The 12,057-nt window shown below is 50.3% G+C and overlaps 1 long non-coding RNA gene across 1 annotated transcript in view; it reads left to right on the top strand.

The window, feature by feature from the left end:
• LOC129392345 (uncharacterized) overlaps nt 1-11,368 on the top strand; it is a 191,468-nt gene extending 180,100 nt beyond the window's left edge. Inside the window, exon 3 of the long non-coding RNA XR_008618118.1 lies at nt 11,234-11,368. This is a non-coding gene — a long non-coding RNA (uncharacterized lncRNA). The remainder of the gene's footprint in view (nt 1-11,233) is intronic.
• Nucleotides 11,369-12,057: the final 689 nt, after the last annotated feature.

Genomic DNA, 12,057 nt, shown 5'->3' with positions numbered 1-12,057 from the left:
AGAAAGGGGGCTTAGGAAGAAGTGTGTCTAATTTTGGTAAATGAGATAACCTAGTAAGTGGCTATATCAGAACTCAATAACATTTTTTTCAAAAGTAGAGGTTTTATGTGGGTGTGTAAGAGAAATATGGCTGAATGGGCTGGTACCCATTTGGAAATAGTATAGCACTTTTGAGGGGTGGAATGATGCGTTAAGGGTGGTGTTTGAGGCTGATGAATCTGGCGTGGGGCAATGTGAAAGGCGACTGAGTTTCTGAAATACAAGTAACGCAGTCATCACGTCCAGGGGAGATCAGCAGGGCTGGACACAGGGCACCGAGCAGGTTGTGCCAGATGAACCTGAGGATCTGACAGCTTTGAGCTTCTGGACCAGCCCCTACGTGTCACCTGTTAGAGAGGCAACCCGAGGAGTGGTGGCCCCAGGCATCAGCGTGGTCCTATGACTCAGATCCTCAGAAGTCAGAGAAGACCTGCACGGGCAGGTGTATGCAGAGGAAGGGCTTAGGTGTGATTCCCAAGCTCTCCTTGCTCTCGAGAATGGGCTGCCTGTGAGGAAGCAAAGTGGCCACCAAGCATGTGGCACACACGTGGCACACCCGTGGCTTGACGCAACTGTCCCAACTGTATGCTTATCAAAACTGGTGTAATTACTTATTAAATGTCTATATCCCCAGCCTGGCCACACTTTTGTGCAATGTGGTATGTTCAGATTGCAGCACTGGGCCTGGAAAACAGCAGGTGCCCAATAAATGTCTATGGACCAAGTGGAAGCCAGTGCTGTCCTTTTGTCTGGGCTGTCAGGGCTGGGAGGAACCTTGCACGGAGGAGTGAGTCCTACTGTCCATTTCCAGGCAGCCCCACTGGGAAGGGAGGGAGAGAGGGTGATAACGCTTCTCCCACTTGGCCCTTTACCCTTAGCAGTCGTGGGACGCCCGCTGTGAGCAGAGTCCTCACGCTGGTCCCAGCTTCTTCCTCCTGTCTCCTTCCTGAGCTGCCAACTGGTCTCCACTGGCCCCGTAGTTTGGGATTTATTTTTACACAGTTTTCATTTTTTAAAAAAATTTAGGTGCTACCCTGACTTAGGGGTAGACAGTTTCTTCGAGTTTTGAAAGTTCAGACCTTGTTGTTGAGACTAATTCTGCTGAAAGTGGGGTGCAGACACAGGAGAAGCTGTTAAACACACCAAACTGAGCACTTGGAGTTAGAAAGGTAATTCCTGCATTCTCTCCCCTGCCCCACACTGTCACCAGCGCTCAGGTTACCCTTCAGGGTCATCAAACCTGCTGCTAAGAAATGGGCCTTCCTGCCTCTGGTCCTTGAACTCAAGTTCACACTACTCATTCAGAACAACTGCCTTTGAAGTGAACGGACTGAGCTACAAGTTCCTAGGCATCCTGTAGCCCCAGTGATTCTGGTGCTTTCACCGAATTCATTTTTTTCTGTTCTATCTTCCAGGCCCTGCCAGGTTTTTTGTGCGTGGGTAGCAGAGGAGGGAAGGCATACTTGCTTCTTGGGGGTGTTTGTGTTGTCACGAGGCCCTGGGGTCTCTACCTTCTCCCTCGGTGCAAAAGCCCAGAGGGGCCTGCTGGGTGAGAGATCCCAGCTGGCTTATTACTTGATTTCTCCTTTCAATGACTTTGTGGGAGGCGTGTGGGAAAAAAATTCCAGAAGGCTCTATTTTACCATCAGGCTTTCAAAGTCATTCCGAAGGCTACCAGCTAAGATAGCATACTTAACTTTTCTCTTTTGTTTTTTGAATTTTTTTTTTTAATACCGCAAAGTTCACACCGAAGCCCCTTAACATCTGGTCTTGCAGCTGCAGGTGTTATCCTTGGTTCCCAGCCCCATGCTGGTCTTCAAGCCTGGATGGGTTTGAGGGCAAGATGACGAGAGGCATGTCTGGTAGCAGTTAATTGGCTTGGACCATCAGGACTGGAGACTGAGCTTTGCCAGATGTGCCCCAGATTAAGTGGCATGACTTTGTTCTGTCCTGGAGATGCTCCCCGCTTCCGTGCATCCTCCCCGAATTTGGTCCTGAGGGTTCTGTGTATACTCAGCACCCTGGCTACTTAGGAAAGCCATGTGTCATGTTCTGTTGCAAATGTGCTAAGTCTTAAAGATGGCAGGACCTTGCATTCTAGTTTGGAGCAGCAACATTTAGAGGAGTTTAAACACAGGGGGGAAAGCTAAAAATTTGACTATATTAAAAAAAAAACCCTCAGTTGAGCATTTCATATTTTATGCCTTAAAAACAAAGTTCAGTGTGTAACCGGCAAGGATTTATTTGAAGCTGTGTGGTGGGGAAACCCCTTCTTTTAAGTTCCTAGTGTCCGGTGGGTGAAGAGACAGCAGAGGGGAAATCTGAGGTGAGAAGCTAGCACCTGAAGTGCAGGAAGTATGGGAGTGGGGCTGGGGGTGGACAGGGTTCTGGGTGGAGATGGAGAAATTTCTCCCAGAAGGTGCCATCCAAAGCAGGACGAGAAGACACCATCTTACCATCCAGGGAGAAGATGAGCTCATGCGCTGTGGGCAGATTCTGTCTAAGTGTGATTAGGGCCTCCCTTAGTTTCATCTGGATTTTGCAGGGAGAGGACCTGACCCTCTGTCCACGGAAGCTTCAAGAGGCAGCCCTCTGGCTCTCCTCCCCGCTGCACCTGTTTACCAAAGGCCTCTGGTTTCCACTGGGTCGCTTAAACTGCCCACCCATCTGCAGCTCTTTTCTGGTTACAGAGTGTCCTCATGACTTTCAGAGGCAACAGTCAGCTGGTGGAAAGCGAGGGAACAGAGCTCCAAGGGAGCGAAGCGGCATGACCTGCTTCCATAAATTTTGAGCATCCCTCTGTTCATTTAAGTGTCTGTTTGCAGAACATCCTCTTCGATTATTGCATTTGTCCTCCATTTAAAGTGTGAAGAGCCCTCTGGACCCTGTACAAGCCAGTCATAAAAGAATGTTTTAAGAAAAACTCTCTGAAGTAGAATTCTATTTACAGAAATGCGATTTGAACACAGTCTCCATCTATACAGGGGAGGTGAGCGGTGCTCACGGGGTCATGCTTGCATTTGGAATGCAGCAGCTTCCCTCAAAAAGCGCCTGGCATTTCAGATTTTAGCTACAGTTAAGTAAATATTAGTCTTGTCTTGCTGTCAGGAGACTGAGGAACAGAGAGAGGAGATGGGGGCTTCCTTCCCAGCCTCCTCCCCTGACCCAGCAGACCACTCAATGTTAAGAGGCTGTTTAACAACAAAAGGAATCGTTTTACTGTTGCAAGGTTGATGGATGCTCATGAATATCCACGACACTTATGCATATTCACAAAGCAAGAGTGTGATTGACAGGCCACACCTGAAAGGGTTCCTGGAGTGCCCTCAGAAGTCTTCTCAGCCATGAGCCTGGGTGTCTGCCCCCATCTGGGTGAGCTCTGCAGGGACGGGGACCCTTCAGGTAACATCTGCCTGGAGGGTCAGCTGCAGTACTTGTCTTCCCATTCATGCACAGTGGGTGCCTTTATCCATGTTGCTCCAAGTCCTGCTTTGGGAAAATAAACATTTCCCCCACGACTCCCGAGCAATGCGGAAGCTAATACTCTGGGACTTCCCTAGTGGCTCAGTGGTTAAGAATCTGCTTGCCAATACAGGGGACATGGGTTCGATCCCTGGTCCGGGAAGAACCCACATGCCATGAAGCAGCTAAGCCCACGAGCCACAACTACTGAAGCCCGCACGCCTAGAGCCCATGCTCCGCAAGAAGAGAAGCCAAAGCAGTGAGAAGCCCACGCACTGCAACTAAGAGTAGACCCCTCTCGTCGCAGCTGGAGAAAGCCCACATGCAGCAATGAAGACCCAATGCAGCCAAAAATAAATAAATAAAATAAAGGCCCTACTGATCTCATTAGGAGATACATTTCAATAATATTTAAAAAAAAAAAATAAAGAAACTGATACTCCTGGTGTGGCCAACCCAGCAGCACCCAGGAGCCAGTTTGTCTCTGGGTCAGAAGAGGGAGGAGGCGAGGAGGCTGGTGCTCTCCAGATGGGTGCCCGGGGTTTCCTTACCAGGTGCTTCATCCATTCTGGGAGCCAAGGCAAGGCGCATGCCTTCCCGAGACCCCCGCTGTGGACTGAAGATTATGCTGTTTGCTTTCTCTCCAAGCATCTCTGAGGCCTGAGAATGACGGCAGAGCCTAGGAGTTACTCAGTGGTCCAGATTTTGTCCCCCGCTCCCTCGCTGGAGGAGACTGGTGGGTGCGGATGTTGTGGAGGCCTCTGCAAACGGGGAATGCCTGTTTCCCTCCCAACTCTCGGTTTCACCTGCAGCTCCCGCGCCCCTCCTCACCCACGTCTGAAACCTTGGCACTTTCTGAGTGGGATGTGAATCTCCTCTCTGTCTGGAAGCAGGCTGGCTAGGTGGTTTCCACACATGCCACAGAATGTGTGGATTTCTGCTGCTTGGCATTACTGGTCCGGGTTCTCCAGAGAAACAGAATCAACAGGATGTATGTATCCATCCATCCATCCATCCATCCATCCATCCATCCATCCATCCATCCATCCATCCATTCATTCATCCATCCATCCATCCATTCATTTATTGTGTATATTTTAAAGAGGGTAAGCAGATTTTTTTCAAGGGGGCTATTGCAATGGAGGTTTGTATTAGGTGAGAGACTGGCTAATTGACTGGCTCTTGTGATTGTGGAGGCTGGCACGTCTACATATGCAGGATGGGCTGGCAGACTGGACACCCAGGGAAGGGTTGATAGTGCAGTTTGAGTCCAAAGGCCGTCTGCTGGCAGAATTGCCTCTTTTCAGGGTAGCTCATTCTTTTTCTACTTAGGCCTTCAGCTGATTGGATGAGGCCCACCTATGTCATGAAGGGCAATCTGCGTTACTCAGAGTCCACTGATATAAATGATAATCTCTTCTAGGAAATACCTTCACAAAACATCTAGAATAGTGTTGGACCAAATATCTGGGTACTGTGGTCTAGCCAAGTTGACACATAAAATTAACCATCACACTTGGCTTCCCTGACACTTGATGTCATAGTCATAGGCTTGCTGTGAGCCTGCTGTGTGACTATGTGCTGCTCATAATGGAACTGGCCAGGATTTTCTAGAACCATCCCCGTAACATGGATCTTTCAAGTAGTGCTTCATCCTGGAAGAAAAACCTTCCAGGGTCCGAGTCCCAGTTTTAACCTGAGTTTGTGGCAGAAGTGATGCTTCCTCGCCTTGATTTCTTGCTGTATGACAGCTTCTCAGAGGCTGGGATCCTGGCTGACTCATCCTTGCCCCTTCGGTACCAAGCATCAGACCTTGTACAAAGTTGGAGCTTGGTAAATATGCTGAGCTGACTCTTGGGGTCTGGCTCTGTGGGTAGTTCTCTTAGTGGTCCTGGGGCATTCAGACACCCATGCCTTTGGTCAGTGAGCTGTGCCTGCTGCTGCCCCGGGCCCCCATCCCTGTCCTGCATGGCCACCCTTGGCAGACCACCTGTCAGCTGTGTGGTCCCATTGCTTGGGCTCCCTGGCTCTGCTTTGATTTGATTGGATTCCTTAGCAACAGGGGTGCTTCTTAGGCCCTCCTCCTAGCCTCAGCCCTGGGGCCAGGCCCTTGAACATGGAGCTTAGGAAAGGTTTACTATTGTTCCTGCTCATTTGAGAACCAGTCTGGGCTGCATTAATAGGAAAAAAGTTGACAAGAGGGGACCAAAAGAGTGAATTAGCCACAGAGATTTCTAAGGGGTAAAAGAAAAAATAATCAGGAAAAAATATATTGTGATAGGGAAGCCTGCCCTTTGTTTACTGACACACATCTCTGCTTCAAGCTATTTTGAAAATGACTATTTTATTGATAAAATGAATGTGTGGAGGTGATAAAAGAATGAATGGAAATTTACCTGTGAACGTGTCTGTAATTGAGTGCCTATCTGCGGGATGAATAGTGGAAGAAAATTATCCACGATGGGCCAACTCTCTGCTTTGGTAGGACTGTGTGTTCTATTCTTCCTGCTCAATAGAGGACATTGTCTGCTCCACCAAATTAGCCAAACACATATAATGTTGTCAAAGAATGGCTCCATTAGGTTTCACAGACACCTGACACCAAGACAAAAACCTCTACCCTCACAGCATTTCAACATCAATTTTTTCCTACATGACTCAAAAAATAAATTTGTTTTGTGGGGCAGAGATGATGTGTTTGACAGGTTTTTAGAACAGAAGATAAAAGAAAAGTTGGCAATATTGGCTGGGGGGATTCCAGCAAATTTCATTAGACTGTGTAACATACATGGGGATGTAGGCAACTTGGTGACCTGGAGAGGGCGTTCCTACTGGGGGATGGATCGGGAGGCCTGGACTCCAGTCCCCATGGGGATGTTAACTTGGTTTGCACATTCTGCCCCAGGGAGATGATAACGTCAAGATTCAGAGTAGGGCCCTTGAGCTAGGAAGTCTGGTGGGAGCTGAGGGTTGGGCACGGGTCACACCCACAGCCTGCATGTGGTTGAATGTTTCTTATAGAACTCAAAACAGTGCTCAGATAACAGTGCCGTGGAAGTCTCAAGTCTGTTGGGAGAACTGAGTGGAGAGTAGGTCACAGGGCATCCTGAAAGTGGGACAACTATTCAAACAAAGAGAGGATGGGGAAGCGCTGCTCCCACAGTACTGGGTGGGCTAATTTCAGCACCCATTTAAGGAAGACCTGAGAGAACTAATGATCTCTTTATACTTTATTTTCTTTTTTATTGAAAAAAAAAATAATAGGGAATCCTAAAAAATAACTCTACCATCTTACTACCCTGATATAACAGTGAACATTTTGCCTGTGTTTTTCCATATGCATGTGTGGAAGGCTGGTTTTTCTGTTTGCTATTCTTGTCCGCTCCGGCTGGAGCGTGGCACACACCTCCTTTCTGGGGCATGCACTGAGCTGGGAGACCTCAGGGGGAGGATGGAGGCAGGCACTCTTTCTGCAAATAGCACGCAGCACTGGGCCCAGGACAGACTCCTTGGCAGAGTGGGGGCCTGGGTGTCTGCTGGAGATCTGATGGGAAGACCAGGGTCTCCTTCATTCTCTCTCTGGGGGCCTGGCTCTGGCACATTCTCAAGCTTGACGGGCAATGGACTGGGAAATGGCGGCAGATGTGGGAGCAGGATGACGGAGTACTGAGTCTGAAGACCGAGGGGGCCAACAGTGGGGTTCTAGGAGGGGCGAGCGGAGGGAATTAAGAAACCACGGAGGCAGTGGGGCTGGGACTCAGAGAGAGGTGGGATTAAGAGAAGGGCCCTCTGAGCATCATAAGAGGGTCCCAACAGGAGCGGTCCTGAGAGTCAAGGAGAGAGTTGGGAAGCCCCCGTCCAGGAGGGCTGCACACAGATAACAGCGGGTGACTGGTGCCGGCATTAATGGATCCCCTGGGCGCCTTTCTAGATATCACATAGATGAGCAGTTAATTACGGGTCAGACTGTTTTAATCCTGTTATGTATTGTTCCATCTTGCCCTTTCAGTGTCTAAAGGAAGGAGATACAGTTTTACTGTATATATGTGTGTGCGTGTGTGTGTGTGTGTGTGTGTGTATGTGTGTGTTTGTGTGTGTTTTCAACCCTAGTATACCCACTAGTCTAAGGTCACTTATTTTTGTCTGGTGCGATCCATGTTTTCGATGGCCATATAATCCTCGGCTGAGCTGATTCACCATGATATACTAGGTACTACACTAGATCCATGGTCTAGTGTCCAGCAGGCCCCCAGTACAATGTGGCCAGGCAAGGCTTTAGAGACAAGGACTTTTCTTAACAGTGCCAGGACAGCCCAGCTCTTCATCTGGGTGGCTGCGGGGCAGCTTTGGTCTTGCTGCCTTCCCCTAGGATGAAGGCAAGGTCCTTTGGAAGAAACAAAAAACAGGAGCTGCATTAGGCATTTAGAGCAGAAAGTGGTCAACTGTAGGGATTTAGGGCCTCACGCAGTTGTTGGAGGTGGGGTGGGGGGAAGCAAATGTCAAAAAGTTCACATTCAGGAAATTTGAAAGTATAGAAATCTCACGGGATGCTGCAGATGATGGTCTCAAGCACCTATAGCATTGGAGTAGGAGATTCTCAGAGGAAACCTGGAAGCTAGTGACGAAACCTCAGATCACCTGCTCCCAGCTGCTACCAGAAAAGCATGGCTTCTACCTCTCCTTAGCCTTCTGGATCTCACATGAGTGGCTCTTGCTGGCAGAATCTAACTGGAACCCTGTGGACAAGGGACTCCGGGATTCTCCTGTGATTCAGGAGAGAGTGTAGAAGGGGCCACAGTGATACCACGTAGACAGTAGACAATTTGGTACAGGGTCTTTGTAGCCACAAAGCCTAGCACGGTGCCTGGCACGGAATAGGAGCTGAACACATTTATTGAAATAACAAAGTGTGGGTGGGAGCGCCATTCAGAGGGGCATTTCTATTCCACCCAGAAAGACCACATTTCTGCCCCTAAGAGTGGGGTGAGTGGTGGGCTTCCAGAGGATTTACTTCCATTTAGGAGAGAGGGGCTGGAACTCCAGAAAGTGCTCCTGGGCCTGGGAAGTAGAAGTAACAGCTCTTGTGTTTAGAGCTTCTGAAGTCCATGGTGGAGAAACATGAGGCCTGCAGGGGAGCCGCATCTCTGGGGACTGAGTTGAGGCATGGAGCCTGGACTCAGCTGGGGTTTCTCTTCTCTGGCCTACTGGCCAGGCATGGCCAGCTCTTCCTCTCAGACTATAATCTTAGACATTTGGCCCGGAGTTGGAAGAGGCAAGTTTGTTCATGGACACAGGGGTTAATCGTGGGAGCTCCCAACGATGAGGGCTATATTCATCTAAACTCTTGATTGTAAATGATAGGCAAACCTACTTGAGCCCAAAAGGTTGTTTATTGACTCATGTAACTGAGAAATTCAGGGGTGTCTGCCTTCAGGCAAGGCTGGATTTAGTAGCAGAAATGATTCTCTTTCTCCCACCTTCTCCCTCTCTTGGCTCTGCTCTCTCTGATGTTCATTCAAGTGTGGGTCTTATTCTCTCCTGCTGTGGGCTTCCTTCACATAGTCAGGGAAAAGTGCTACTAGCATCTCTAGGCTCACATGATCCTAGCTTGGTGAGTCAGTGGAAGGTAAGCTTCCTCTCCGTGTATGGAGATATAAACCTGAAAATGACTGGGCTTGCTGGGTCAGGTGTCCACCTGGACCAGTTACTGTGTTTAAGGGACATGGTGTTGTACCTGTTTCGGCCTGGCACACCTGCCCACGTCTGTGGCCAGAGGCTGGGGCTGGGGGAGGGTAACTGTCATGAATAGCCTCACAGTACCACAGGGAGAGCAGGAGGGATGATTCCCCAAGGAATAAAAATTGTAGTGAAAGCAACATATTTCTAGAACTAAAGAGAACAGGAAGAAGCCTGGGCTGGGATGACGGTGACTCCAGGCAGAGAAGAAATGCCATGTGAGAGCCCTCAGCTTGGTCGGCATCATTTTGCACATACCTGAGCGTCCAGCTGGACCCTTCCCCAGCTCTGGGAGAGCTGGCAAGTGTCCAGCAGGTGTGACTGTCCAGCAGCTGGACTTCTCCCTGAGGTGTAGCAAAGCTCCTTGCTCCCCTCAGTTATGTTGCATTTGCCATGAACTTATATTTAAATGCCATATTTGGTCTTTCCCTGGATACCTTGTTTGAAAATAACTAGGCTTTTCAGCTGCATGGGTTTTAAGGTGGAATGTACCCCATTCAGGAAGGATCCAAGTGCTCTCCCTCTCTTGTCTTTCTGTCTTGATCCCTTGGGCTCCCACTTAGAAAATGCTGAATTATGCATCTATTCAGTCAATATTTACTGAGAACCTAGTGTGTGAAAGGCCCTGGGATCAACAAAACAAGCTCAGTCCTGGCCCTCACCAAACTTAAAGTCAGCAAAATGAAATAATCAACAAAGCAAAAACAGCACCCAGTTGGTGAATCCATTACTCAGGGGTGATGGGATACATGCTCCAAGGGGGAAGCATGGGGTGATAAGACTGACCTGGCTCTGGGGCAGGGAGGTTCCTTGAGAAGGGGACATTAAGCTGAGAGCTGAAGCATGGCTGGATTTTGGATTTTGATGAGGCTGAAAGGATAGGGAATGGGGAAGTGTGTTTGGATGCCAGGGCTCTGAGCAGGGAAAGTGGGGCTCCTGCTGGCAGGGCTGGGTGAATAGGCTGGAAGGGGCAATATTTGAGGGCCGGAAGGCCAGGCTGGGAGTAGGGTCTCCATTGCCACCCCCAGTTTGCCTGGGAATAGGACCTTGATTCCATTCTACCAGAGCCCTCAGCTATGAGCACGAGAGGCCACTGTCCAGCCCCCTCATGCCCCCTTTAAGTGCTCCCCCCGCTCACATCACCTGGCAGGGAGGAGGGCATTCCCCCAACTGCACTTGAGCCTCTCAAGTCAAGGCAGGGCTGGCAGTGGGTGGGGCTGCTGCTGTAATTATGCTAATTGCAGGGCTGCTTCCCTGGCTGCTATTGAAGCAGAGCGGGAGGAGGCTGGGCTGCCGGGTGGGGAGAGATGGCGGTGCTTGGAAGAGGCTATTAGCAGTGGAGGTGGCACCAAGTGCTGGATTCATGGTGTAGTTTGGAGGTAAAGACATGCAAACTCGTGGGTAGAGCTGGATGGGGTGTGGTGATGAGGAGAAAGAGAATAAGGATGGCTGCAAGGCGTGGGGGATGGTGGTGCAATTAGCTGAGGTGCCTTTGGGGGAAATAAACACAGGCGCACGTATTCTGTCTTGGACATTTTGAGTTGGAGGAGATACCAGGGAAGCAGTTGGATATATGGGTCTGGGCTGGAGACACAAGTGCGGGAGCTCTCAGCCCAGAGATGGTGAGTGAAGTCATGGATGTGGGCGCCTGTGTGTGGCGTTGAGGGAGACCAGACTCGGGTCCCCAGGAAAGGAGCATTTGGAGGTCAGCGAGAGGAGAAGCAGCCAGCAAACAGATAAACCTGACGGGGTGCAGGCGACAACCTGCCTGTGATAAATTATGCCTGTGCTGCCCAGGCTGCAGATGTGTGCTCTGAGGACCCCCCAGGCACCAGGGGCCTGTCGCTGGGTGATGGATGAAGGCTGCTCCCACCCACCCGCCTCCCGCTGGCACATGCTTCCTGTCACCACCAGGCAGTCCTTTGGGAATAGAGAAAATAGCTGAGCAGGCTTCCCATGACAGCCTTCTAAAAATGACTTTTAAAACTTCTTATAGTGGGACCTTCAAGATGACGGAGGAGTAAGATGTGGAGATCACCTTCCTCCTCACAGTTACATCAGAAATACATCTACACGTGGAACTGCTCCTACAGAACACCTACTGAACGCTGGCAGAAGACCTCAGACCTCTCAAAAGGCAAGAAACTCCCCACGTACCTGGGTAGGGAAAAAGAAAAAAAGAAAAAACAGAGACGAGAATAGGGACGGAACCTGCACCAGTGGGAGGGAGCTGTGAAGGAGGAAAGGTGTCCACACACCAGGAAGCCCCTTCACTGGCGGAGATGGAGGCGTGGGCGGGAGGGAAGCTTTGGAACCACGGAGGAGAGCGCAGCAAAAGGGGTGCAGAGAGCAAAGCAGAGAGATTCCCGCACAGAGGCTCGCTGCCGACCAGCACTCACCAGCCTGAGAGGCTTGTCTGCTCACAGCTGGGGAAGACGGGGGCTGGGAGCTGAGGCTCGGGCTTCTGAGGTCAGATCCCAGGGAAAGGACTGGGGTTGGAGGCGTGAACACAGTCTGAAGGGGGCTAGTGCATCACAGCTAGCTGGGAGGGAGTCCGGGAAAAAGTCTGGAACTGCCTAAGAGGCAAGAGACCATTGTTTCGGGGTGCACAAGGAGAGGGGATTCAGAGCACCACCTAAACTAGCTTCAGAGACCGGCGCGAGCCACAGCTATCAGCTCAGACCCCAGAGATGGGCATGAAATGCCAACGCTGCTGCTGCCGCCGCCAAGAAGCCTGTGGGCAAGCACAGGTCACTATCCACACCCACCCCCCAGCCCCAGGAGCCTATGCAGCCCACCACTGCCAGCGTCCCCGTGATC

This window comes from Physeter macrocephalus, chromosome 8 (genome assembly GCF_002837175.3).
Source record: "Physeter macrocephalus isolate SW-GA chromosome 8, ASM283717v5, whole genome shotgun sequence".
In the NCBI taxonomy this organism is placed as follows: domain Eukaryota; kingdom Metazoa; phylum Chordata; class Mammalia; order Artiodactyla; family Physeteridae; genus Physeter; species Physeter macrocephalus.
This window is presented reverse-complemented; position numbering and strand designations above follow the sequence as displayed.